Source organism: Desmodus rotundus, chromosome 10, assembly GCF_022682495.2.
Source record: "Desmodus rotundus isolate HL8 chromosome 10, HLdesRot8A.1, whole genome shotgun sequence".
NCBI lineage: Eukaryota > Metazoa > Chordata > Mammalia > Chiroptera > Phyllostomidae > Desmodus > Desmodus rotundus.
This window is the reverse complement of record NC_071396.1, coordinates 35,103,475-35,131,456: the sequence shown is the minus strand read 5'-3', so window position 1 is coordinate 35,131,456 and position 27,982 is coordinate 35,103,475. Positions and strand designations below refer to the sequence as shown.

Genomic DNA, 27,982 nt, shown 5'->3' with positions numbered 1-27,982 from the left:
TTCTGCGGGGCCTGGGCCGCGCGGGACACTCACCCTGGTCCGGGCGCGGCTCCTGGGCTGGGGCCCTCGGCGGGCCGGGGGCTCCTGCTACCCACCGCCCGAGCTGCTGCTGCGCGCCCGCCGCCGCCTCCACGCGCGCCCGCCGCCCGCCCTCCGCGGCTCTCTCTCTCTCTCTCTCCCCCCCCCCTCTCCGTCTCTCTCTCTCTCTCTCTCCGTTTCTCTCTCTCTCTCGCTCCTCTCCCTCCCTGGAAGAAGGGAATGAGGCAGGGCTGACGTGAAGGGATGCAAAACAGCTCCTCCTAAGCCAGCTCGCAGAGGAAGAGAGACAGAAAAGCAGCCCTTTTATCTCTCTTTTGTTTTCTCACTTCCTTCCACCCCCCCACTCCCTCCTGTCAGCCCAAGTTTTCTTTTCTCTTTCCACCGCAGACAGGATTTTTTTCTTCCTCTCTTTCTCTGCCTTTCGGTTCAACTCTCCCACTCAAATGGAAAGCCTGGAGGGCTGGCGGCCCCCCTCCCGTTTTTTTTTTTCTTCCCTCTTTTCTTCCTTCTTCCTCCTTTCTTATTTCTCTAAAAGGGTTTTGTTGGCTGTGGGAGTTTCGTTTGAAAATCAAGTCACGCCTTTTTTTCCTCCTTTTCTTTCTCTCTCTCTCTCTTTTTTTTATCCTTTCAGAAAAGGGGAACAAAGATGAAGTGAAGCGGGGGAGAGGGGCAGCGGCAGCGCCTCGCATGGAAATGGGGGGCCCGGCCCGGCACAAAGGGGCCCCAGGGACTGCGCGGCCCCCCAGCCCCAGGGAAGCCTGCGGCGTCCTCAGGAAGAGCAGCCGGGAGGGGGGGGGCGCGGCTCCGGGTGCCTCCCAGTCACCCCTCCCCGGCCCCGAGGTGGAAGGCTGGGTGTGTTCTTTACTCCTGTATTTTTAAAGTAGGCAGATGGGCTTGGAGCAGGCGTCCCCGCACCGCGCTGAACTGTAAAAGAGCCTTGAAACAGCTGTTGGCAGAGCCCTGGACAGCCAGGCTCGAGGGAGCGGCGCGGGCGGCGAGCGCGCGCCCGGCCCGCGTGGGGACGGGGCTGGGGAGCTGGGGTCGTAGTCCTCTGGTGGACCCTCCAATCCCAGAGCCTGGGCCTCGGCCCGGCTCGAACTGCTGGGGGCGCCGAGGCGTGGCCGTTCTCCTCGCAGGGTCAGGCCCTTGTGCGTCCCTGCAGGGGGCTTGGCACAGCCTGGCCTCCCTCCAGCTCCCGGGCAGGCCGGACCCTCGGCCTCCAACCAGCAAGGCCCACTCCTCCGAGCCGCGTCTTGACTCCGAGGCTGTCCTCGGAACAGAGCTGGGCAGAGCCACCACGAAGGATCAATTATTCATGGGGCGCCTGGGCATGCTCCCAAGACCTGCTCTGCCCTTGGCTTCTCTGGGGAAGTGGGGAGATGACAGGGGAAAAGTTCCCAGAGCAAAGTTGGCCACATTTCTCATTTTCCCAAGTAAGTATTGAGCACCTGCTGGATGCCTGGGACTTGGACTGGGGCTGCCGCCAAGGGCTGGGGAAAAAACGTGAGGTCTCCGTGGGCCACCCCCCCCCAACCCCTCTGGGTTCCCACAGGAAACAATGCCTGAGAAGGCTGCAGCTTCAAGACCATGTCAGTGAGAGGAAGGAAAGCCTGGATCCTTCGCCTCCCACCTCTCTTCCTTCTCTTCCTTCCTCCCGGCTGCATCTCCTTGGCTCCACCCCTTCTCATCAATTCCTCCCACACTTCCCTGCTTTCCCTGGCTTTTCACTAGAGGGTCCCTTCTCCCAGCAAGGAGCAGATGCTGAGCCCCATTGTCTCTCCCCCAGTGACTGCAGCCTCCCCGGACGGACCTGCTGCTCTTCACCTCTCCCCCCCCCCAGTCAGGAGGCCTGGGCCTTTGATGACTGGAGCCCCAAGGCCACTGCCCCTCACCCCACCCTAAACCAGCTCCTGGTGTTGTGAGGGCTGACTTCAGTCATTCAGAACATGATTTGTTTCTGACTGGGAGTAAGAAAACAGTAGCCTGAGACTTGGCTTGAGTGAGGAGGACACCTTGGTGTTAATGTCAGCGCGGTGAATATCCCCTCTCCGTGACCCCAGAGCCTGCGCCCACTCTGCCCTCTTACTAGGAAGCCACATTTCTGTCGTGTGTCCTCCTGCTCAGTGCACCTAAGCTGCATCCTTCAAACAAAGCACAACGCAGCTGTGATTGGCAAGCGTTCATTGAACAAATGCTTCCTGCGTATCGCCTGCGTGTGTGCTCTTGTGCTGGGCACGAAGGACCACCAGCACCCCTGGCCCTCGATTAGGCCTTGCAGACCCGGGAAGCAGCAAGAAGACCAGCAACCACAATGCCAGGGGATGCGTGTCAAGATGAACCAAGGAAGCATCACAGTGGGTGCTCCGACTAGGGTGCTCAAGGGTGGCTTCCTGGAGAAGGTTACATCTAGAGGAGTAGGCCGGTGCCAAGCAAATGCGTGCGCATGCAGCTTGTCCAAAGCCCTCGGGGCTGGAGAGCACATTCTTACTGATTCTGGGAACTGCCACAAGTATTTGCTGCAGGGTGGCGTGCGTGTGTGGGAGTGTAGGCAGTATCAGGGCACCCGTGGGGGAGGAGACAGCAGGGAGTGTGACCGTGATGACCAGGCATCATGGGAGGAAGGCAGCGGGTACCAGGGAGCTGTTCCAATTTCGGCCTCTCACAGTTGCTAACTCAAAGCACTTGGGTGAATAAAGCCTCAGGGAATAATAACCTAGACTGTTTCCCCACTTATAAAACAGGGAAGGCAGGTCAGTGGGCTGCAAAGGCAGCGCCTTCTGATGAAGGGCCCAGGCTTCCTCACTGCATGCCCCGGGGCAAGTTGGTCTCTGTTTTCTCATCTGCAAAATGGGGATGAAAACACCCGTCTCACAGGTGCTGGTGAAGCTTACGTGAGCCCATGTGCAGCGTGGTGTCCAGTACAAAGTGCCCATACATGGTAGCTTTTGTTCATTAGTTTTATAAATCAGGGAGTGACAGGGAGGTGCCTTTACTATTTTAAAATGAGGTTATGTTCTGGGTCGAAACCGGAATGACTCACCAGGTCAGAAAATGAGATGAGCCCTCTGTGGAGGAAGCAGTCACTGAAAGATGCCCTGTGTCCCAACAGGTGGCCGGGATGGGGAACACCTACGTCTCATCGCGGTGGCCAAGTTGTTATCTCAGGAGTGTGACAGGGTGTGGAGACTGGTTATGAAGGGCTGGCCGCATCCGTGGAGAAGCATCCTGCCGGAGAAACGAATAGGGGTCAGAAAAGAGGGCCCCTAGGAGCAGGTACCTGGCTGAGCTGGCCCAGTGGAGAGAGGCGCACTGTGGAGGAGGGAAGGCGAGAAGGGGCTATTGACACCTCTGGAGTCCGATGTAAATCTTAGCCTTTTGCTTGGGTTCCCCAAGCAACGTGCGGGTGAAGCTGGCACCAGCACCTGCTCCCTGGATCCGGGCACACCAGTGCTCCAGGTCCTGCACTGCAAACATTCTGCATGTCTATTATTTCTTTACAACACATGTTCATTGTGAAAGAATCGGAACGTCAGCTGAGCAAAACGGAAAAGGAACCCCCACCGAGCCATTATAGTTGGGTGTGCATCTGTGGACATTTTATACCCACGTATTTACATGGAAATACACATAATCGAACCACACAAAGTAAACATTGCTCAACAAATGAGTGACTATACATGTAAATATGTGATTTTTACAAAATTAACAAAAATGACGTAACCCTATGCCTACTGCATTGCAGTCGCTTTCGCCCAATGATGTGTCACAAAATACCTTTCCCTCTCTACCAACACCCACATTAACGTTCTTGACGAACGTGATTCTGTGACGTGCACTTATCTTAACTTGTATAAATCCATTGTCAAGACTTGTGGGATGTTGCCAGTTTTTCTCTCTTAGGGGCCCACTGTGACGAAATACCGTCACCTTTGTGACAGGCAGATGTCATATTCTGATGGGACCAAGGCACAGTAATCTAAAAAAAGTCCCAAGGTCACAACTATGGGGTGGTGGAGCCAGGACTTTGTAGCCCGTGTCCAGTTGGGAGTTCCTTTGAGCATCTCTGTTTTCTCTTTAGAGAGACAGGCCCCTCTCCTTCCCCTTTATCTTCTAGTCCAGGTTGCCTCCCTGGGAGAACCTGTCTGGGCCGGTGACCCACTTCCCTCTCTGACACTTTTTTTTTAAGGTTTTATTTATTTATTTTTAGAGCGAGGAGAAGGGAGGGAGAAAGAGAGGGAGAGAACTCCATGTGTGGTTGCCTCTCACGTGGCCCCCACTGGGGACCTGGCCTGCAACCCAGGCATGTGCCCTGACTGGGAATTGAACTGGTGATCCTTTCGTTCGCAGCCTGCGCTCAACCCACTGATCTACACCAGCCTGGCACCTTTTTAATTCACTAATGTCAGCGCCCTGGGACCGGGAGGAATGAAGGCAGGTAATACAGAACAGGTAATACCTGAGAGAGTTTTTCGTAAGTTGTAAAACCCGTGCCAAGGTTCCTAGGCCTGAAGTCACGGTCAGACACGACCAGGGCCTCGCCACACCTCCTGACCCGCCTGAGCCCGGGGAGAAGCAACCAGATTCTCACTAGAGAGAAAGAAAGGGGCTGTTATGCAGAAGCAGTCCAGGGGGTCTCCCTTGGGCATTTCAGAACCCCATGGTTGCCACCCCTCAGCTGAAATGGGAAGGAAGGTTTGTTATTATAAGGTGTATTAATCCTCAGGATTTCCCCCAGGGAGGATGCATGCCTGCCACAGACTTCCCAGAATGTTCTTACCCACCTCTTGTAAACTGAGAACAGGGACGAAGTCTTCAGGGTTTGAATGGATATGCTCACCAGAGTGACCGTGGGGAGACTAACGGGGGGTCATTCAGGTCTGTGGCTCTCATTGACAGGACCAGACAGTCATTTTAAAAACTGCCAGTGGCGTGGCACTACTTCATGTTCCATGTTTAGTACTAACCCTCCCAACTGGAATCGGCCAAGGGAAGGTGTCGGACCCCAGGAGTGAACTGACAGGGGCTGCAGAAGGCAGATGTTTCGCAAATCTCCTTCCCTCTTGAGAAATGTTCACATTATCCCTTCTCAGCGGAGGGGCACCCAGGGCTCCCTGGAGACTGCGGGGGACCTGGGACCGAGAGCGCGTCACTGGGAAGTGAAGTGGTGACACAGTCCCATAGGGGCTGTGTGGGGCAGCAACCCAACCTTCTGAGAAGTGTATAACCATCTAGGAATAATCTGGGCTTTGAGGGGAAACCCCCAAGGAAGCAGAAGTCTGGGTGGGGTGAACATCCAGCATTTGAGGATTATTTTCCCAGAAGAAGTGAGGGTGTGTGTGTGTCCATGCACTCCCCTCTAAGGACCCCCGGCCTGGGACCAAGGGTGGGTATTTGTGTGGATTTATTCCCCATGATATCACCGGCCTTATTTGCATAAATATAAGACTAAAAATACACCCAGGGAAGCATAGGCGTGGACCATAAACAGGAAACTGCCAACTTCACCAGTTAAAAACAAATACATACATAAAAGCTCATGGGTACAAAGCCTGGAATGTAATTGAATGTTAGAGATCAAGGGAAGCTTAAAAGTTTACAGCCTCTGGCTCCGTGACTCTGGTCCTAGAGATCTACTTGTAAGAATCGGCAGTGTGGACGAAGATGTGTGTTAAGGATGTTTACCAGAATATTGTTTATGTTGGCAAAAATTACAAACAGATAAAGGAAAAGGGAAGTCAAGGAAGAAAAAAACCAAAGTATTCACAATGAGGAAATGGTTGAAGTAATGGTCTGATACGATACAGCTATTAAGAAAACGTGTTTTTGAAGACTATTTAATGAATTGGGAAATGTTGGTAATATACTGAGCAAGACCCAAAATTGCGTATGCAACAGAACTATATTTTTGTGTAATTTGGTATACGCTTGTATATTTATCCCCAAAAATACATGTGAAAGAAAAAGACTTAGAAATACAAATAAGTTAAAGCTCTTTCTGTTTTTTTTTAATTATAGGTGATTTTTATTTTCTTCTTTCTTTCTTTCTTAGCATATTTGCCCCATCTCTATAATGATTATATTATTATTTTAAAAAATATTTTTTTTAGCCCTGGCTGGTGTGGCTCAGTGGATTGAGTGCTGGCTTGCGAACCAAAGGGTCGCTGGTTCAATTCCCAGTCAGGGCACGTACATGCCTGGGTTTCGGGCCAGGTCCCCAGTAGGGGGCGTGCAAGAGGCAACCACACCTTGGTGTTTCCCTCTCTTTCTCCTTCCCTTCCCCTCTAAAAATAAATAAGTCTTTTAAATTTTTTTTTAAAATTTACTTTTAGAGAGAGGAAGGGAGAGAGAAAGAGAGGAGAGTAACGTCAATGTGTGATAGATACATCAATAGGTTGCCTCTCGCACACCCCCCACTGGGGGGGGCCTCTCGCACCCCCCCCCGCTGGGGACCCCTGGGGACCCCCCCCCCCCCCGGCCTGCAACCCTGGCATGTGCCCTGACTGGGAATTCAACCTGCGACCTTTTGGTTCACAGGCCAACACTCAATCCACTGAGCCACACCAGCCAGGGCTGACCATACTACTTTTTATTAAACAGTAACATACAGTTAGAGGACAGACCTAGGGTTCTCATTCACTCCATACTCAAAGACCCGGGTCAGGCCTTCAAGAAGTTTACAATCGGAGCTGAGCAACCAGGAAGTTGTGCTGCAGACTGCAGGTATTTCTCCTGCCCTGGAGATGTGTGAAGGCCTGGGAGGAAAGAGGAAACAGTGTTTTGGTTGCTGATGATTTGGGCTCTGGGGTTGAATAGACTATTGTGAAAGTGTATTGTGCAAAAAAAAAAAGAAAAGAAAGGAAGAAAGAAAGAAAAAAAAAAAAAAAGAATGGGGCTTTTTGTGAAGGGAGATAAAGAGTTGCCAGTTGAGCTGGGAAGACAGGGGAGGAGGAGGCAGGCCTGGATGCCGTGGGTGGATTGTGGGATTGTGGGCAGGGCCGCCCTGCATATCCCTCCACACTGTCCTCCCCAGCCCGCCCCTGGGTCACCGTGTCCAGGGCCTTCCAGTAGCGGGGGTGGAGGGGGGGCGCTCAGTAAATGTGTATCGTTCGTAAGGACAGATAAATGCATCAGCATGTAACCTCAGGGATTACTCTCATGAATTTCCTTGACGGCATTAATTAAACATGTCGTCTGGGGGGAAAAAAGACACTCGTGTGTGATGGTGAGTGAGACAAGAGGAGTAAAGTAGGTCTATGCGTCCGTGTGTCTCTGCTATGACATCAGGAGGGGCCTGGGTTCAACTTTGATTGCGGCAGGGACTGGAGTCTAAGGAGCTCTTGGCTGTTTTGGCTTGTATGACCTTGGCCAGACTCCCTATGGGAATGCTTCACTCCCTAGATGATGGGCTCAGGGTGACCTGTGTGGCTGAGGTCGAACTTGATCATGCACGTAGGACAATGCTGTGTGGACTGGAATGCACTCTGCACGGGGAAGGAGCCATGGACATTACTGTGTTTGCATGGAAACGCCCAGGTCGCACCTGCTTGGCAGGGGTGCAGGAGGGGTGCCACAGGGGGATAGCCTTGCTGTGTTCGATTTCCAGATATTAGTTTGATTTGTGGTCTCTTCCCTTTGCCTTTCTGCTTCACTTCATCACCACACATTTATTGAGAACCCCTAATGTGCTGGCCACCTTCCAGGGTCCCCCAGGCAACCAAGGGGGACGACGTAAGACTAGGGAACATGCCCTGGCTGGTGTGGCTCACACCAGTGCTGACCAAAGGGTCGCTGGTTCGACTCCCAGTCAGGGCACATGCCTGTGTTGTGGGCCAGGTCCCCAGTAGGGGGCGCATGAGAGGCAACCACCCATTGATGTATCTCTCCCTCTCTTTCTCCTTCCGTTTTCCTCTCTCTAAAAAATAAGTAAATAAAATCTTTAAAAAATTTAAAAAGACGAGCAAACAGAAGAAAGGTACCCTGCTCTCACCTTTGGGAAGCCTCCTTAGGAGAGGTGATATTTTGTGAAATGGGTCTTGAACCCTGGTTTGTATGGCTCAGTTGGTTGGGTGTCGTCTTGCAAACCAGAAGGTTGCAGGTTTGATTCCTGGTCAGAGCAGACACCTGGGTTGCGGGCTTGATCCCCAGTCAGGGCACGTTCAAGAGGCAATTGATTGATGTTTCTCACGTCAACATTTTCTTTGTCTTCCTCCCTTCCTTTGGAATCAATAAAATAAACAAAATTAATGAAAAATAGGTCTTGAAAGGAAAGTGGGGACCTACTCAGCAAAGCAAAGAGGACATGGCCTTGAGCAGGAGACGGAGTTTAGGAAGTTACTTAGCCTCTCTGAGCCCTGGCTTCTGGCTCTGAAGAACCAACCCCACCTGGCCCCTCAGTGAGACAGTGCGTGCGGTGTGCCTAGCGTCGTGCCTGGCCTGTAGTCAGTCCTGAAAAAGGCTAGTGCTTTGTCCCTTTGTATCAAAATCACTTCCTCTTTGAAGCTTACTTCCTGTTCACATTTTGTTCTGTCCGCCAGTTCCTGGGGACACAGTGACTGTTGGCTTGGGCTGTAAGTTATTCAGCCCACTTTCCAGGCTCTGCAAAATAATTTAAAGAACAGATCCTATTTTCCGCCGTAAAGAAAATCCCATTACATTTGAAATAGAGAAGTCCTAGGGCCCACGTTCTCTGTTCACAGTATGGCTGAAACAAGAACCTCATATTAAAAATCGGCAATTGAAAATTCCCCAAAATAGCTTTTGGGTAGAGGAGGAAATCAAGAACCAACTGATAATTAAGAAAAATAACAGAGAATTGCACCTATGAAAACCAGCGGGATACGTGTTAAGCTTTACCCAAAAAGTTCTGTAGCTTTTGTGATGATGTTATTGTGAAACTGAGAAAAAGTTAAACAAAATATCCATGAAATCATTTAGAAATAATAATAATAATAAAAAAGCAACTCCCCAAATAAAGATAAGGAAGGAAGGGATCAGGAAAAAGGTAGGAAAGAGTAACTTAGAAACTAAAAAAACAGTCAAACAAATAATACCTGTGTTCTTGAGCTGGTTCTTTCAGTAGAAACAAAAGTTAAAAGAATACTATGGGCAAATGTAATGAAGAAAAAAATAAAACAGAAACAAAGCCAACTGAAGGTGAAGTAAATGGCAGCAATCACAACAGACATAAGCTAAAAATATAAAAGGATATTATGAGCTGACAGATTTGAAAACTTAAATGAACTAGATACTTTTCTGGGGTAAAAAAAAAAAAGTAGAGTTTCCTCTATGTGAGAGATCAGAAGTAGAAAATGTAAACTGCGTCCTTGGGTCTCTGCTCAAATGCTCCCTGGACAGAGACCCGACCCCCCCCATCAGCTTTTAAAGCAACACCCCTCCCCCCTCCCCTTCCCCATCCCCCTTCCACCCGTCCCGCATTTCCATTTTCTCAGCAGCTGATGAGACATTTGCCCAATTGATGACGTGTTTCCCTTCTTTCCTCACTAGAATAGGAACTTCCTGAGAAAAGAGCTTTCCTTTAAAAAAAAAATAAACATTTTGCGATAATAGTGGGTTTTTTAAATTAATGTTGTATTTTGAGATAATTGTAAGAAATCTGTTTTGCATGCTGCCGAGGCCTTGCTAGACCAAACTGGGCTGGGCACATAGCAGGCATCTGAAATAAATACTTGTTTCATGAATAAATGAGTGGAAGAGGAATTTAAGAAAGCTATCAAAAACATTGCCCCCAAAAGTTCTGAGTCCAGATGGTTTTACTGGGGTGGGGGGAGGGGAGGGATGTCATTTAAAGTTTTGAGGCATGGGTAACTCTGCGTTATATAAATTAGTTCAGAACGCAGCATTTTCCATATGAAGAAAATGAGAATTTTTTCCCTGAGGGATATAAAAGTGGGCCTTAATAAGGAAACACATGCCCATGTCTGATGCAAAGGTGAATTAATGTACAGATGGAAAGGTCAAATTAGTATATGGGCTTTAGTGCAAATTCAAATGTGATTCTTTTTCAAACTTTTTGAAAAAAGATTATAAAATTCATTTAGAAGAATAAACAAAATTTCAAAGAAAATCCTCTAAAATCACAGTAAAGCTAGAGAGAATAGACCTAGATAGAAAACATTAGAAGATTATGATATTTAAAATTGTGTATTAGGGAAAAGATGTACAGTGATTTTAATAGATTAAAAGAGAGAAAAACGAGACAGCGATACACATACTGATTTCACACATAATGAAGTGCCGTCGTTGGGAAGAGAAAGGGCTTATTTTAAAAATCATTCTGGGATAACTGGCTGAAATTAGGAAAAAACTTTGTACCTCATCTCCTATAATACAACAAATAAATTCTACTGCAAATAAGGATAGCAATAACCGTTAAAAATCGCAAGGAAAAGAAAACAGACACCTGGAGAAGAAACAACTTTAAACTTAGAACCACTCGAAGAAATTAAGGGAAAAAAGAACATTTTGGGTTACGTACATAAGTCACACTTTACCGTACTAAGAAACTACAAGTGATTCCATGGCACATTAAGTCACAGTTAGTATAGTGTTTGCATAAAGAGGAAAGGTGCACACTAAACGTAGCTGTTTATTTTTGTATGAATATATCACACATGAGCGCCTGGGCAGAGGTCAGGAGGGACGGACAGACGGACAGCATCTGCAGTGGCACAGAGGATAGGAGCTCTATCTGAAGCGTATGACTTTTACTCTGTTATAACAAGAACGCTCTCATGAATCACTCGTGTAATTAAAAAAAAAAAAGTAACAACAAGCAAAAGGACAGACTGCGTTTTTCTAAACGGTACAAGCCCAGTAGGGAAATGGCCAAAAGACACCTTAAGTCCGCTCACTGAAAATACCGGAAAACAAAACCCTGGGAAAATGTCCGCAGTCACAGTCATTGAAACAAACCCCAAGTGAAAGGTGGCCCCAGCTCAGTCTCGGGGACCTGCAAGCCTCCTGACTGGATTTGGGGAGCCTTGGCTGCCCACCCCCTCCTGTGGGCTCAGTGGTCCTCTCCTGCCCCTGCTTGATGAACTCCCCGCTTTCCATAACGGCGCGCAGTGCGGGCAGAGGGCTCTGCAGAGAGCTGGGGGCAGACGGCCCAGCCTGCAGACAGCGTGGAGTAGAACCCTCAGGGACAGGGACCTTCTGTGTCCTTGTACACACAGGAGCCCACCCAAGTTCACACCACATGGCCCGTCAGTGGGGCAGCTGTGTGGCTGCAGGTGGCTCGGCTCAGTTTGGGGTCAGTGACAGAGTTCAGCCCTTGGCACCGGCTCGGGCACAGGAATGGAAGCAGGTACACCAGCCTCCACAGGAAAAGGAGGAGGAGCGACATGAACGACCACAAAACAGGAATGGACGTGCAGAGCCTGTGTGTGTGGTCACTGCGGGGGGCCAGGGCGCATCTCTGCAAGAGCTCTGAGGGGCCAGGCTGCGAAGGGGGCCTCTGGCCAAAAGGGAGGGGTCTTGGATGCTTCCTTAAAGTATCTGGAGTTTATCTTGTCGGCCAACGATTCCTACAGTATATTTGTTAACTGAATGAGTGGGAAGGGTTTCTATGTCCAATACAGTTAAGAATTCACGGAGTAAAAAAGTGAAATGGGTCCATTACAGAAAGATGCCGTGAAGCCCTTAATGTATCATTTTGTGGTGGGATTCTCTAAGGCTAACAGTGTGGTATAGTCTTTCTTCAACTTTTTCGACCAACCAATAAGGGTTCTAAGGACTATACCAGAGAAATGCTGCGTAGGCACTGGGCAACCCCAAAAGTTTTGGAGGGGGTGCAAAGGGATGGGGTCAGATGTGTGTTTCAGGCAGAGACACACATCTGACCCCATCGTCTGGGGGAACAAAGGAGAGGGAGGCGTGCATAAGGCAGGTAGGTTCGGGGAGAGAGAGGCCGCACCCCTGCATGTCAGAGCTCGGCCTTCAGCGGCCAGCAGGGGAGCCGTGGCCTCGGCTTAGCTTCGTTGCTATCCCCAAACATCAAAAGGTCTCGGGTTCTACATGCATTGCTGATAAACGGGTGGTTAGCGGTGGTAGCTGTCTCACCTACTCCCTCCAGTGGGTGATTTTCTCTGCAGGTCCCGCCTCTCCCCTGCCACCTGTGGCCCAGGTGCTGACAGACCACCTCCTGCTCTGTCTCCTCTACTTCCCTTCTGGGTCGAGGATGACTGGCATCGTGGTGCAGTGGCAAAGACTCACGCCTTCCTTGTACCCTTGTGAAAAGCAGGTGGAAGACGGCGTTCTCCTTGATACGCCTATGTCAAGAAAGAGGGAAACCATACCATGTGAAGGGAAATTCCCGTAAGAGAGCCTCTGAGATGCTCACAAGCCCCCTTCCCATCTGCTCTGGCGCCTCTGATTCTCCGTCACTCAACTTGCTTTTTCTCAAAAAAATCAGCCCTCATCACAAATATGGACAAGGTTTTTGGATCCAAAATCTTTTTTATTTATCACCCATGGTTGTACGTTTTTGCTTTCTGTTTCACAGCTGACATCCAAGCCTTTCCACTAGATCATGGATTAAATAAGTGTTTTCAGCGAGCTTGGAACTTCACAATTAAAAACGCCCCCTCCCTCCCCTCTCCCTGCATGGAATCCTGTGTTCGGCAGCTGCCTCAGTGCTGGGAAGGCCCAGTAGGGTGGTTCCCAAGAGCTTGCTGCTCAAAGAGGGGTGCAAACCCCTAAGCTCAAGGCAGGAATTCATTCTGGTACTTGTGGTGTTTCTGGTGTCAGAGAGGTGGAGGCCCCTCTTGGAAGAATCCTGCAACAGTAGGCTCTGCTACGCTTCTTTATCAGAGCAAGAATCGGTGTCCAGCTTTTAGATCAGATTTCTAGAACTCTCCATTCTTAAGGAGCAGCTTCCAGAATGACCAGGAGCTCCAGGGGGCTGCCTGATTGGCCACCCTGAGGATGGGCTGGGGTGGGGGAGGGGATGAAGTCTCAGGCTGAGCAGCAGAAGGTGGAGAGAGTCCAGAATCTTTGAAAAGTCCTTTTTTTTGGTGGTGGGCAGGGAGTGTCCTGGGGACCAGAGGCCTCTGAGACAGAGAGCTCTGTCCTGCATGAAACCTTAGGTTGTTATACAACAGGCTGTAATTAATATCACCTGGGCTTGAAAAGACATCCCATCATTCTAATAAAAAATGAAAGCCAACTGGGCCCAATGCCCAGAGCCGACAGACACGTGCCAGGCCAGGAGCCTCCAGCAGAGGGCGCCGACAGGGACCTGAGGTGCCCCCATGCCAATCAATGCCCATAGTGCCAGCCACCTGCAGGAGAATGAAGCCCTGAGCCACCTGGTCCTGTTCAGCCAGAGCAGGACAGGCCTTAGGCATCCTGCCACCCCTGGGGGTTATTCGTCATTCAGAGGGGAGGTCTGGGAGTGGCAGGGGCAAGGGGCCATGCCCCACCCTGGTGCAGAGCACAGAGGCGCAGCTGGGCCTTGCCCCACTTCACAGAGGATTAATCAGAGAATATGCATGAACCACACGCCCCGCACGTGATAGGCACTTGTGATAAATGTTGGTGACGATGATAATGACACTGCGGCTGAACTAATTCCTCCCTTTGTAACTTCCCCCTCTTCACCCAACCTGAACATTTCCACCCTTCAAAGTCCAGCTTCCAACTCCTCTTCCTCCCAGAAGCCATCCAGGATCGCTTTGGATCCATGGTTTACAAACCTGGCCACTTCAGATTCACCTAAAAAGGTGAGAAGGTCTCTTTTTTTCTTTCTTTCCTTTTTTTTCATGGTTGAAAAATACTTTTTTTTTTGGTGGTAAAAACACACATAATAAAATTTACCATCTTCACCCTTTTCAAGTGTGCAGTTCAGTAGCATTAAGTGTATTTTGCATTGTTGTGGGACAGAGCTCCAGAACTTTTTCCTCTGGCAAAACTTGAGAGCGTACACATGACACAAAGACTCAGTTTCCTGTCCTGGCTGGGTGGCTCAGCTGGTTGGAGCATTGTCCATACACCAAAAGGTCACAGGTTCAATCCATGGCTGCGCATATTCCTAGGCTGCGGGTTTGATCCTCAGTTGGGGCGTGTACAGGAGGCAGCTGATCGATGTTTCTCTCTCATATCGGTATTTCTCTCTCTCTCTCCCCCTTCCTCTCTTTTTAAAATCAATAAACATATCCTTAAGTGAGGATGAAAAAAACTCTCCATTTCCCCTTATCCCACCCCTGGTAACCACCATTCTGTGAATTTGATGGCTTTGTGTACCTCCTGTAAGTGGAATCTACAGTATTGATTTTTTTGTGACTGGCTGGTATAAGTTAGCATAATGTCCTCAGGGTTCCCCCATGTTTAGCACATGACAGGACTTCTTTCCTTTTTTAAGGCTGAGTAATAGTCCCCTGTATACAATACACCGTATTTCGTTTATCCATTCACTTACCGACGGACGTTTGGGTTACTTTGTGTTTTGGCCACTGTGAATAGTGCTGCTGTGTACAGGGGAGTGCAAGTATCTGTTCCTGTCCTTGCTTTTGTGACAAAATCGGTGCCATGAGGCTTTCCCCCTGTGCTTTTTTAAAGGAATTTCATGGTTTGGGGTCTTATGCTTAGGTCTCAGATCCATTTGGAATAAATTTTGGTACTTGGTGTAAAGGTCCAATTTTATTCTTTTGCCTGTGAATTTACACTCTTCCCAGCACCATTTGTTGAAGAGATTTTCTTTGTCCCATAGAGTGACCTTGGTACACTCTTGGGGAGCTCATTTGGTCATATATGGCTCTTTGGGGTCCCTTGACTTGAATGACAATATAGAGCAATTGCTTTGGCCAGAACTTCCAGGACTGTGTTGAATTAGAGGGGAAGAAGCAGGATTTCCTGTCGTGCTCCTGCCCTTAGGGGCGAAGCCTTCTGTCTTTCCCTGTGGAGTATCCTGTGAGCTGTCGGGTTGGCCAAAAAGTCCATGTGCTTTTTTTCCGTAAAATAAAAGACAAGTTTTTCATTTTCACCAATCACTTAATTGGTTTGGATATTATGAAGATGCCGGCTATCTCCCCTGTGGTATAATGTTGATTGTACTCGATTGGAGAGCTACCAACTTCAACCGGTCAACCTGACTGTGGAGCATCCTCCAGCTTGAAACTCCGCAGCAAACCACTTTTGACACGTTCGATCAGTCACGGCGCCTTCTCCATACCCCGCACACATCTTTTTTTTTTTTTGCGTTCCAGTTGCATGTTCACCTTTCTTGAAATAATGAAGCATAATATGCTGACCACGTCGCATACTTTCTTTCATTTTCAATATTAAAAAGGCTAGGCTACACCAAAATTCACCAATTTTGAAACGTTTTTTAAAAAAATACACGCTGACATGGCAGCTGTCCCAATACAAACCGACAAAATTGTTTCCAGCGGAGTTAAAGACTGCTAAGCGCTACTAGAGCCATCGTAGGGGGCAAAAAACCCCGCCAAATGAACTCCTTGGCCAACCCAATATATGGCCTTTATTACAGTAACCCCCCCTCCCCAACCTACGGTTTCACACTCCAAGGTTTGACTTACCCACGTCAACGGTGGTCGGCAAGTATGAAACGGAAAATTCCACGAATAAATAATTCATCCATTTTAAATTGCACCCGTTCTGACTGGCATGATGAAATCTCGCGGCAGCTGCTTGTCCCGCCGGGGGCGAGAACGTCCCTCTGCCGGGTGGTCCCCGTGGCGGACGCCCCCACGTCACGTCACTCACGCAGCAGCCATGTTGGTCACCAGACGGGCGGGCACTGAAGGGACCTCAGTGTGGGCGTCGGAATCACCCTCATTTTACTTATTAAGGGCCCCGAAGCACAAGAGTGGTGATACTGGCTGTTCTGATGTGCCGGAACGTGTATGCATGTATGTATAGGAAAAAACATAGTGCGTGTGTGTGTGTGTGTGTGTATGTATATATGATGGGGGGACTCCAAATAACGGGAATTATCCTCTGGAGGGCGGGCCCCTTGCAGTCCAGGTCTCCCGCGCTCGGGGCGTGTCCTAGGAGCCCATCTGTATCAGTGCACCAGCTGCTGTTGACATGAGAGGCTGCGTTCAGCGTGAGGGAATTTTTTCTGAAGACTCTCTCACGTGTTTGCCGGTTTCATGAGGGGTGACTTACCCACACGCCTGCCCACCCCGCGCTGCGTGCTCCCCAGTTTCTGACCCAAAACAGCAGGACCCCCCGTGCCCCACCCTCCCTATTCACCTGATCCCTCTCCAAGTGACTTTTTTTTTTAATTTCCCCAGATGAAAAAAGTCCTCAAAGGAAATCGGCTTGCCGATGTGGAAGAGGTGAAACAAAAAATGGCAGAAGCACTAAAAGGCATCAAAATTGACGAGTTCAAACACTGGAGTCGTGGGGAAAAGGTCTCGATCAGTGTATTGCATCAGATGGAGAGTACTTCGAAGGTGACTGAAGTTTAAACGCGTAGGAATAAATACACATTTTTTTATAAATAAGTTCTGGGTGTTTTGGGTCTCCCCTTGTATAATAGGGTGAAGTAGTCTCCCTGGTTTCAGGTATCCACTGGGGGCTTGGGAAATATCCCCTCTGGATGAGGGGGAGATGACTGCATGTTGAAGTAGTTTCCTTCTATTCTGAGTTTGTTGAGTGGGGTTTTTTTAATATCATAAAACTCTGTTGAATTTTGTCAAAAGATTTTTATGCATCAATTGGGATGATCATGTGGTTTTGCCGTTCGTTCACATGCTGTATGGATTATGTCGATTGATTTTTGTATGTTGGGTCATCCTTGCATTTCAGGAATAAACCCCACGCAGTTACAGTCCTTTTAATGTGCTGCTGAGTTCAGGGGCCAGGGTCTTGTTGAGGATTCTGGAGTCTGGATCCTTCAGGGATGTTGGTCTATGGTTCACTTTTCTCGTGTTTCTGTCTGGCTTTGGCACGAGGGTACTGCTGGCCTCACAGCATGACTTTGGGGGTGTTCCCTCCCCTTAAGCTTTTCCGGAAGAATTTGAGGATGTTTGGGGTTAATTCTTCTTTAAATAGTTGGTAAAATGCTCCAGTGAAGCCATGTGATTTTCGGCTTTCCTTTGTCAGGAGGTTTTTGATTACTCATTGAATTTCCTTCCAGCTCTGTTCAGATTTTCGTTTTTTTTCTTTTTATTGAGGTATAATGGACCCCTAGTGTTACATCAGTTTCAGGTGTACAACAGTAATGATTTGATGTGTGTACATATTTAGAAATGGTCACCACATTAAGTCTAGATAACACTCATCACTGTGTATAGTTATACATATTTTTCTTGTGACAAGGACTTTTGAGGTCTACTCTCAGCAACTTGCAAATATGAAATACAGTATTATTTTTTAAAAGATCTTATTTTTTTTTTTAGAGAGGGGAAGGGAGAAAGAAAGAGGCAGAGAAACATCTATTGCCTCTCATACGCCCCCTACTGGGGACCTGGCCCACAACCCAGGCATGTGCCCTGACTGGGAATCGAACCGGCGATCCTTTGGTTCGCAGGCTGGCACTCAATCCACTGAGCCACACCAGCCTGGGCTGAAATACAGTATTATTATCTATAGTCGCTATGCTGTACATGACATTCCCCAGATTTTTTTTTAATTTCTTCATGTTCCAGTCTGGGTAGTATGGATTTCTAGGAATTATTCATTTTTTCTAGATTATCCAATTTGTTGGGGTACAATTGTTGACGATATTCTCTTAAAATCTTGTTTTATGTCTGTAAACTCAGTTGCAATGTCTCCTCTTTCATTTCTCACTTTAATTACTTGAGCCTTCTCTCTCTTTTTTTCCTTAGTTCCTCTCGATAAGCGTTGTCACTTTCGTTGATCTTTTCAAAAAGTAATCCTTAATTTTGTTGATTTTTTTTCTATTGTTTTTCTATGCTCTGTTTTGTTTATCTCTGCTCTCATCTTTATTATCTCCTTCCTTTGTTAGCTTGGGTTTAGTTTGTTCTTGCTTTTTCAGTTCCTTGAGGCATGGAGTTAGGTTGTTGATTTGAGGTCTTCCTTCTTTTTTAATGTGAGCATCTATCTGTAGCTATAAACTTCCCCTTAGCTCCGTCTTCACTGCATCTCATAAGGTATGGGACATTGTGTTTTCCTTTTCACTGGTCTCCAGGTATTTTCTAACTCCCCTTGTCATTTATTCTTTGACCCACTGGTGGTTTAAAAGTGTGTTCTTTAATTTCCACAAATTTGTGGATTTTACCATTTTCCTTCTGGTATCGATGTCTAGTTCCATTGCATTGTTATTGGAAAAGATACTTTCTATGATTTCAGTCTTTTCATATTGGTTCAGCATCAGCAGGATGGAGTGGGGAGGGGGAGGGAGGGAGTCCTAGGGACCCTGATGGAGAGGTGGGAGGGTCCCCACATCAAGGCATCCAGGGCTTCGGGGGCCAGGCTAAAGAGTTAGGGCTCTGTTCTCAAGGCACTGGGGAGCCATTGAAGAGTTTATGTGGGAGAGTGAGTTCCTCAAATTTAATTTTAGAAAAAAGTTAATCTTCTAGTGACAATTCAACAAGTAGAAGGAGGAGGAGAAGCAGGAGAAGAATCCCTGCCCTTGTCCCCCGACATTGCTGCCACCAGCAGCTGCCAGGCCTGGGCCAACCACAACTCTAAGTTTAAGGACTTATTTGTAATTTAGGAAGGGACATCACGCTCAGATTCACTGATAACCACCAATGCAGCTCCAGCCAGCAGCTCAGGGCCCCAACGGAGGCTCAGAGGTTGCTGCTCCGGCTGGGGGGCTGCCCTTGGGAGACCAAGGGGGATCTGGGTGGGGAGGGGGTTGATGAGAGCTCACTGCCAGCCTCAGGGCGCCCTTCTGTGCCTGCAGAACCCTAGGTTGGTTGGAGGTCAGCATGGGGGCACCGTGGGACTGTCTTTGACCAGCAGGCCAAGGAAGCTGCAGTTTGAGGAGTGGAGGGGCCTGTGTTGGCGTGAGGACAGAGTAGTGTTTGCACAGGGCGGTCTGAGAAGGCTTCGTTCTGGTTTTGGGGGCTAAAACCTGGGGGATGGGATGCCACTCAGGGTCACTTACTTCCCAAGCTTTTGCTAGCCACCCACTGTGTGCCAAGCTCTTGGCAAACATCAGGGGATTACTCCCTGCCACAATGTCACCATAAAGTAGGCCGAGGCGCAGATGGGTGAGGTGACCTGCCCAGGCTGCACGGAAGGAGCAGCAAGTGACCGGGGAGTGAGGGATGTGGGGGCCGCACACTGGCCCTGGGAGGGGCAGACATGACTCTGAGATAAGGTGGGGGATCCGGAAGGTGGCGCCCTGTCTGCTGGTGGCCCCAGAGTCCCCGAAGGAACTGTCATCTCCCTCTCAGAGCCCGTGAGACTCCCTGAGGACGCTGCTGGACCTCCTCAGGGGTCCCTTTTCTGCAAGACCTGCTGGAGGACTCACCTCTGGTCAGCCGTCTAGTGGTTTCTTTTCAATCTCTCTGGTTATTGATTATTATGATCTTAGCTCTTTTTTATCATTTTAGTTTATATGTTTTATCATTCTGACTTGCATCTTGACTCAATCGTCTTTCTGTATTTTACTTTTTTTTTTTAATTTTAGAGAGAGGGGAAGGGAGGGAGAAAGAGAGGGAGAGAAATATGCGTGCGGGTGAGAAGCATCGTTTGGCGACCTTGTACACGCCGGGACTGGGGCCGGGACTGGGGACTGAACCCGCAACCCAGCCATGTGCCCTGACCTCAGCCCTAACCAGCGACCTTTAGGACTGTGGGACAAAAACCCAACAAACAGCCGTACTGGGAAGGGCTGTCTTTTCTTCTTAAATGCTCTCATTTTACCTTCTATCCTTCCAAACCTGTTCAGCCTTCTGGTTTCACGTCTTCCCTTTAAGTACCTGTTTTTATTGTTGTAGTTCCCTTCAACTTAAAAAAATTGTATTTTTCCGACTAGAAAAGTATCATGCATTTTTATTGCTAAATGTTTGGAACCTATAGGAAAAGGTATAAAGAATACAATTAAAATATCCCATTAAGCCTCCTTTGGGAACAACCATGGTTGGTGTTTTATTCTATTCTCTTCAACTACCTTTTCTATTCATAAACACTTAGAGAGATATTGCTTTAACCCTTTGTCTCGCTTAAGTGTTGTAAATATTTTCCTATGATTTGATGTTTGTTGAAAAAAACTTTTTTTTTTAATATAGCCAAAGTTGCGTATGGTTGCTGCGAAACCATCAAACATTCCCGGGTCTCAAGCGAGCGGTGAATGTGCCCCATGCCTGTCCCTGGGGACACCAACCCCCAAGGTAACTGCCACCCACCTTTCCGCATATACATCCTTGGAGACTTTGCAAATGCATTTTCCTGCATGGTTCCACAAAACAAACGCATTAAACACACTGTTTCTCCTTTTGCTTTCTCACTCAGTGGGGAACTTTTGACCTCAGCCCTGAGCAGGTGGAGGTGGGGTGTTTGTTAGGCAAGCTTGGGAGGCTGCACTTGGCCATGGTCTCCATGGTTCCCAAAGGAGCTCCAGTACCTGGGTCAGCTGCGGAGGGACGATGACAGCACATTCATTTGCTTCATTGTCCACTGAGCGAATGCCTGACACCAGAGAGGCCTGGGGTTTGAGCACAGAGCGTGTGTCCTGATGCTTTTGTATTGTAACAGTTTCATTGGCTGCAATTGGCACAGAGGAGGCGGGGTTCAGCTGACATGGCTAGGTGATGACAGGCGGGGGGCAATGGTGTTGGCAGGTGGCTTCTCCAGGTACCTGGTTCCCTCTCAGGACAGGTGCAAGGGTAGCCGGGCTGAGCAGGCTGAGCTCTGTCTGGGTAGGGGTTTTCTGAATTTCTTAGATTCCATTGTAGTGATGGTAACAACGAACACTCACATAGTATTCTGTGCCCCAGTTCTAGGTATGCTTTATATATACTACCTCATTTAATCCTGGTAACAGCCCTGGAAGCTAAATATTACTGTAATAGTATTTTAGTGTAGTAACTTTTTGCAGAGGAAAAAAATCTGAGACTCAGAGTGGTTAAGTAACTTGTCAAAGGTCACACAGCGAGCTACACCTAGAACCTGGGTTTCAACCCAGGCAGTCTACAATCTATGTTTTTCTTTTTTTTGTTTTGTCTTTTTATCCTCACCTGAGGATATGTTCATTGATTTTTTTAGAGAGAGAGGAAAAGAGAGAAAGAGAGAGAGAAACATTGATCGCTTGCCTCCTATATGCCCCCAACCCTGGGGATTGAACCCGAAACTTAGGCAAGTGCCCCGACTGGGGATCCAACCTGCAACCTTTAGGTGTGATGGGATGGCGCTCCAACCAACTGAGCCACCCGACCAGGGCTAACACCTGTGTTTTTAACCAATATGCTGGTCTTTCTCCCTAGCTGGTTTGTTTATCATGGCTTCTGGTTGGTCTGACATCATCCAGATCTGGCATCTGTATGCACGGGACTCTTCCTTCCTGCAGCACAATGCCACACAGCTGGAGAGCCCTCTGGTTATCCACTGAGGCCAGACGTGGCCTGTCCCAGTCACGCAGCAGCCATGTGAGCACACATCATCATTTGTCATCTGGGTCAGGAGGCCCAGCCGTGACCCAGCAGGCCTGGCCTTGTCCGCCACAGCCTCACGCAGGCCTGGAGCCTGCGCTGAGCCTGGGACTCTGGCCAGCCCCCAAGTAAGGAGATGCGAAGCTGGTCAGCAGCTCCCAGTGTGAGGGCAGAAGGTTGAAGCACAGCCAGGCCACCCTGAGGCCGCTGCTGCTGGACCATCATGGTGGGCGTGGAGGGGCAGCGGAGTGGAGATCAAGCACATGCAGGTCCTTTTAATGCAGTGACGCAGTCTCTGCTAGACCGAGCTCATTAAAGCCCGCTGACTCCTCTCCCCCAGGCTGGGGATGTGCCAGAGGAAGTGCTAGATGTAAAAGTACGTGCAGAGCTGTGCATTCTTTGAGACCCCGGCACATCACACAGTCAGAGGATTACTCTATTCACAAATATTTAGATTCGCTCTCTCTCTCTCTCTCTCTTTAAATATAAGCAAAGCTGCAGCGGAGAAATCCCAATCCCTCCCCAGGCTCTCCATTTTTCCAGGTTTTCTTTAATGTCTTCTAGTAAGCTTGCATGGTTCTGTCATTCCACGTTTCTTGTTCAGTTTATTCCTAGGTATTTTGCAGCTGTGGTGTATTGTGATGTTATAACATATATTTCTATAATAGTTTTATATTTTTATATTTTCAAATCTGTCCACCTTTGTGCATACCAGTTTTGATACTAGGTTAGAGAAGCCTTCTCCGCTCCAAGATAATGGAACTATTCGCTTTTATTTTCTTCTAAAACGTATGTTTTTACTTAGTACAGCTAAAAGTCTTTTGTGTGCATTTAAATAATATAGGGACTTAGTTAGGGGCTTATGGTGTGAGGCGGGACTCACCTTTATCTTTGAAATGGTTAGTCGTTTGAACCAGTGAAATATACCAGATTACCCGTCTTTTCCCCATTGATTTGAAAGCCCAGCTTTATCACACATCAAATTCTTATATCTATTGAATCTCTTTCTCCGTTTTCTATTCTGTTCTATTGATCTGTTAGTTTATTGCCGGGCCAATCCTGCAAAATGACTTTATTTCTTATTAGAAAAGCAATAAAGGCTTATTACAGAAAAATGAGAACATAGACACAAAGAAACCAAACATAAAACACTGGTGATTGCATCCGGGGATAACTACCATATTCCCGTGGCTTCTACCATCTCAGATCATTTAACTTACATAAGCATGTGTAAATATATACTTCTACGGTGAAACTCAGACCATGCCACATAAACAGTTCTGCAAAAGTTTTCCACTTTACGCGGCTTCAGAAATATGTTTTCCTTGCTGGTAAGTCCTCTCCTTTTTAAAACTTTTTTTGTTGTAAACTAGAACATGCATCTAGCAAAGTACACAAAAGAAACACGTGCAGCTCAACGATTTATCAGGAAGTGGGCACCCGTGTGACCTGTACTCAAGGTGAGAAGTACAACGCGGCAGCACCCAGGGGAGCTCATCCTGCTGCTCTCCTAGTCACTGCTTCCTCCCACAAAGATAATGTCCTTGCTTTTTTTTTTTTTAACTACTTTATTTTATTTTATTTTTTAAATTTTTATTGTTATTTAATTACAGTTGTCTGCATATTTTCCCACTTGCTTTGTTTTTGGAATTGTGTGACTTTCGGCCCTGTCTAGAGTGGCTCAGTGGATTGAGTGCTGGCCTGTGGACTGAAAGGTTACCAGTTCGATTCCCGGTCTGGGCGCATGCCTGGATTGCAGCCCGGGTCCCCAGTTGGGGGCATGCAAGAGGCAGCCGATCAATGCATCTCTTGCACATCAATGTTTCTCTCCCTCCCTTCCCTTCTCTAAAAATAAATGAATAAAATCTTTAAAAAAATAATTGTATGACTTTTAGAATTTTGCAACTTTTATCCCTTAACAATATTGCTTAGTCTTGACTAATTTTTGAACTGTGTACCAATAGAGTTATACAGTCTATGAATTCTTTAGTTACTGGTTTCTTTCACTCAATGTTATATTTATAACAGCTTTCCAAGCTGCTGTAGACGTAGTGCATTCATTGTTTATGGCTGTATAGTATTCCATTATAGGACTGTAACATAATTTGTTCATAAATTCTACTTTCTGTACATACTTTGTTGTTTCTAGTGTTGAACTGTTATGAAGAGAGCTACTATAACTCTTCTTGTGCGTATCTTTTGGTGTATGGATGCACAAATTTCTATGGTTGTGTACCTGGATGTGGGGTACCTGGGTCATAGGGTTTACATATATTTAGCTTTCAGAGATACCAAAGTAATTTTTCAAATGATTGTACCTCCTACCAGCTTCATATGAGAAATTTAATTGCAGGTGAGGATTAAAAAAAACTAAAAAGAAACAAAATTAATTTGAGTAATATATTTTATTTAACTCAATACATCAATATATTATTTCAGCAATATAAAAATTTTAATGAAATATTTTACATCTTATTGGTATTAAGTCTTTGAAATACAGTGTGCATTTTATACAAAGAGCACATTTCAAATCAGATTTAGCCACATTTCTAGTACTGGTTAACTACATGTAGCTAGTGGTGAAAAGCATTTTTTTTTTGTCTTCCACATTTAGATCTAATCTACTGAAATACAGGGTCCAGCATAAATAACACCCTTTTTTATTAGAGAATCTTTTATTTAAAATTTTATTTATTTATTTTTAGAGGGGAGAAGGGAGGGAGTAAGAGAGGGAGAGAAACATCACTGTGTGGTTGTCTCTCGTGTGCCCCCTACTGGAAGCCTGGCCCGCAACCCAGGGTTGTGTTCTGACTGGGAATGGAACCAGTGACCCTTTGGTTCACAGGCCCGTGCACAATCCACTGAGCTACACCAGCCAGGGCTACAAAATCTTTTATTACAAAATCATAAGCACGCAATTCTGTAACGTAACGACATCACACTCAAGCACACTGTATGACATGTTAGGTGAAATGTTCAAATTAAAACTATAAATGATTACACCCATATGATTACCCTGCCAACCACACTCAAGCAGGCCTTGCTTCTGCTGGACCCCGTAGTTTTTTGTATATTATATGAGGTAGGAGCCGAGTTTCTTTTTGTTTTCCTTGCAGCTATGCTCTCAACCCCACACCATTTGTTAAGAAGACTATCTTTCCCCTGCTGTTGTGTAGTGTCGTCCTCATCATAAGTCAAGGTTGCATAACGAGAATTCTCCTGCAGGAACTTCACGCACGTAACCAGCATTGCACCAGAGAGAGGCCGGTGCACACTCTCATCCCCGACGCACATCTCATAACGACAGACATTTCTTTTTACATTAGCAACTAAATACGTCTGCCAAGGGAGAATGAGTCTCTGAGAGCCTCTACCAAGCATAAATCATAAGTTATCAGAACGCCATCACCTCTAATGTGAAAATAAGTGGGGACAATTGGATCAAGCTATGCAAGTGTTTGTTACAATCACAGCAGAACCAGGAATTACCGCCGAGACGGATTGTCAGATGGGCATATTTGCCATATGGTTACGGAAAACAACTGTGATACTAAATCCCGTTACGCATTCAGGAGTTACACGATCAGGGCTGACGTTAGATTTTATCTCAGGATAAAACAAACAAGCCATTATAGTTTTTGCCAAGATTCTTAGTGAAGGCTCACCCCTTTCTACAGGAAAAGGCTAACGTTTGAATGCTGACAACGAAAGACTTCTGAAGGGCCCATCCCTTGGTCAGGATGTACTTGTCCCTTGAAGACGTTGGGTCCCTTGATAAAGGGAATCTGTACCACTTGGAATGGGCAGGACCTCTGAGATACAAAATAGGATTTCGAAAAAGAAACTGGACACGTTTTGCACAGAAATCTAATTTGGGTGACCAGACTCTCTGTCACTCAGCCAACGAGAAGGCGGGACTTTGCCGCTGAAGAGCCAGGACAAGCCTCTTGGGTGGTCTCTGCAGGTATTTGTCGACATGACCATGTGCATCAATGTATTGAACACGCTCCTGCGTGCACTTTTGAAAACACTAAAAGCTTTCGTTGGCATGTAGGGATTATATTTGAACACGACTGTATTCACAAAGAATCTTAAATCACCCTAGCTGAGAACACAACATCCCTTAAAACAGTGCCACAATGGTATTCGCTCTCTATGTATTTTCGTACGCACACCTATGGAATGGGTAAGCCACCAAATAAGTAAATGATTCCCTGTGAGAGAGAAAGGGGACAGGGTAAAAGTCACAGGGGTGGAAGTCCGACTTCCCTGAATGTCCCTGGTTTTGCAGATTTGACTCTAGAATTACGTGAATGTTTAACAGAGTAAAACAAACTTAAATCAGAATGCATTGGCAATTTGTGTCTTCCTTTCTCTTTTCTTCACTAGTCTATTTAAGGTTGATCAATTTTATTGATCTTTTCAGAGAACTCGCTTTCGGCCTCATCGATTTTTCTCTAATGTTTGCCCGTTTCCTATTTTATCGATTTGTGCTCTTATCTTCTTTCTTTCTTCTCTCTACTTACTTTGAGTTTAATTTGCTCTTCTCTTCTAGTTACCTCAGAAGGAAGGTTGACTTTAGAAATTTCCTCTGTTCTAATACAAATATTTACACAGCTATAAACTTCCTCCCAAGAATGCTGCATAGGTGTGGGTGTGTGTGTTTGAGAAGATTTTGTTTTTAAATTACAAATCCAATTTCCTGAATAGATACAGGCATGTTCAGATTGTCTGTTTCTCCTTATGCCAGTTTGGTCATGCATGTTTTTCAGGCACTCCCCAGGGACTGTGCTGGGTGTTCCCTGAGGCCCGTCCACGCAGGCTGGCCAGTCCTCAAACCTCTCTGAGCCCGGAATGAGCTGCAGGCATCGTTCAGCCTCCAGCTCCCGGATAGTCTGCCTTGCTTGCCCTGCAAACTTGGATACCAGGTGTGTGCAGAGCTTTGGGGGTGTCCCTTTTCTCAGGCCCACTCTGAGGACAGAGCTAGGGAATATGTGTAAGTGTAAATTTGCACAAGCTTCTCATGTATCTTCATCTATTTCTTTATACTGAAAACCATGAGTTCACAGGACAGCTGGTCGTAACCTCCTCTCCTTGCGTATTTTAAATCCCTTCTCTGACCCTGTGAAAGCTTGGTTTCCATTGTCTTTTGTATGTGAAATGATACGACTCATTCCCTTGTATGTGGCTATTATTGCACTTGCCACCTGTGCCCCACGGACACCTGCCTCACCCCCCTTGGGCTCTATCTCCCCACAATGGGTCACCCCCCCACCCCTCACCTCACACGCCAGGTTGCACCTCCCCTCCGTGGCCCTGTGGCATCTATTAGATTTGACTCCCCTGCTATTAAAATACTTTATTTTCTAGTGTGAACCTTTCGATGGCAAACCTTCTCAGGCCTGGTATACCTCATGATATTTTGTGTCAGACCCTTGTATTTGAAGGAAAGTTTGGCTGGCTGTAAAATTTTAGATTTCTAAATTCTTTTCCTTCAATTGTTTCTAAAAAAAAAAAAAAAAAAAAAAAAGGTCCAGTTGCCTTTTTGCATCCTGCACTGCCATTGAAAAATTGATGTAAATCTGATCTTAGTTCCTTTGATAAAATCTGCTCTTTTTCTTGTCAACAGTAAAGCATCTCTTCGTCTTTGCCATTCTTAAATTTCACTATCATTTCTCTAGGTGGGGGTTTTCCCTTTCTCATCTTAGTTTAATTCTAATGAATTTGTTTCCATCATTTTTTTCTAGTTATTTCCTCCTCTCCAATGTTTCCCCTTTTGTGAGAGTTTCATTTATTTTTTTTCAGTTTCACTGTGTTTTCTGTTGGCTATACTTCCTTGCAGTTGGCAGAGTAATGGCCCCCCAAAGACGTCCATATCCTGGCCCCCAGAACCTGGGAGCGTGTGAAGGTGCAGGGCACAGGGAAGGAAGGTTGTAGAGGAAGTAACAGCTGTTCATCAGCTGACCTTAAAACACGGACCATCCTGGACTCTCTGGGTGGCCCGTGTCATCTCAGGGTTCTTAAAGTGGGGAGGGGACATAGATGAGGGATGTCAGGGGCAATGTGACTAGGGCAGGTGGGACACAGACGCCCCGTAGCTGGCTTTGCAGGTGGAGGAAGGGGCCAAGAGCCAAAGAGTGAGTGTGGCCTCGTGAAGCTGGAAAAGGCAGGGAGACAGTGTCACCCCAGGAGTTTCCAGAAAGGAACCTGACCCCGCTGACACCCTGATTTCTGCCCAAAGAGACCTGTGTCGGATTCTGACCTACCGGGTGGTAAGATGGTAAGTTTGCATTGTTTGAAGACACTAAGTTTGTGATAACTTGTGACAGCAGCATTAGGGAACGAAGGTCCTTTTTAAACAAAACTAATGAACTTCTGAAAATTGTGGGGTTTTT

The 27,982-nt window shown here is 47.1% G+C and overlaps 1 protein-coding gene and 1 long non-coding RNA gene across 7 annotated transcripts in view; one reads left to right on the top strand and one right to left on the bottom strand.

Moving 5' to 3' along the window:
- The window catches only part of ZNF710 (zinc finger protein 710), a 48,064-nt gene extending 47,894 nt beyond the window's left edge, over positions 1–170 (bottom strand). For 3 of the 4 annotated variants that reach the window (XM_053913048.1, XM_053913046.1, XM_053913049.1), the window contains exon 1: positions 34–170. The gene's annotated coding sequence lies outside the window, so the exon portion shown is untranslated. The remainder of the gene's footprint in view (positions 1–33) is intronic. The other variant, XM_053913045.1, reaches the window with a different exon arrangement.
- On the top strand, positions 144–27,959 carry LOC112305877 (uncharacterized). Of its 3 annotated transcripts, XR_008425344.2 has the most exons (7): positions 144–2,393; positions 3,149–3,312; positions 4,387–4,474; positions 16,314–16,475; positions 20,229–20,330; positions 22,961–23,047; positions 23,201–23,407. It is a non-coding gene; the product is annotated as an uncharacterized lncRNA (long non-coding RNA). The 3 variants fall into 3 exon arrangements; XR_008425343.2 differs by lacking the exons at positions 22,961–23,047; positions 23,201–23,407 and adding an exon at positions 26,360–27,959; XR_011650444.1 differs by lacking the exons at positions 22,961–23,047; positions 23,201–23,407 and adding an exon at positions 24,704–25,148.
- Positions 27,960–27,982: the final 23 nt, after the last annotated feature.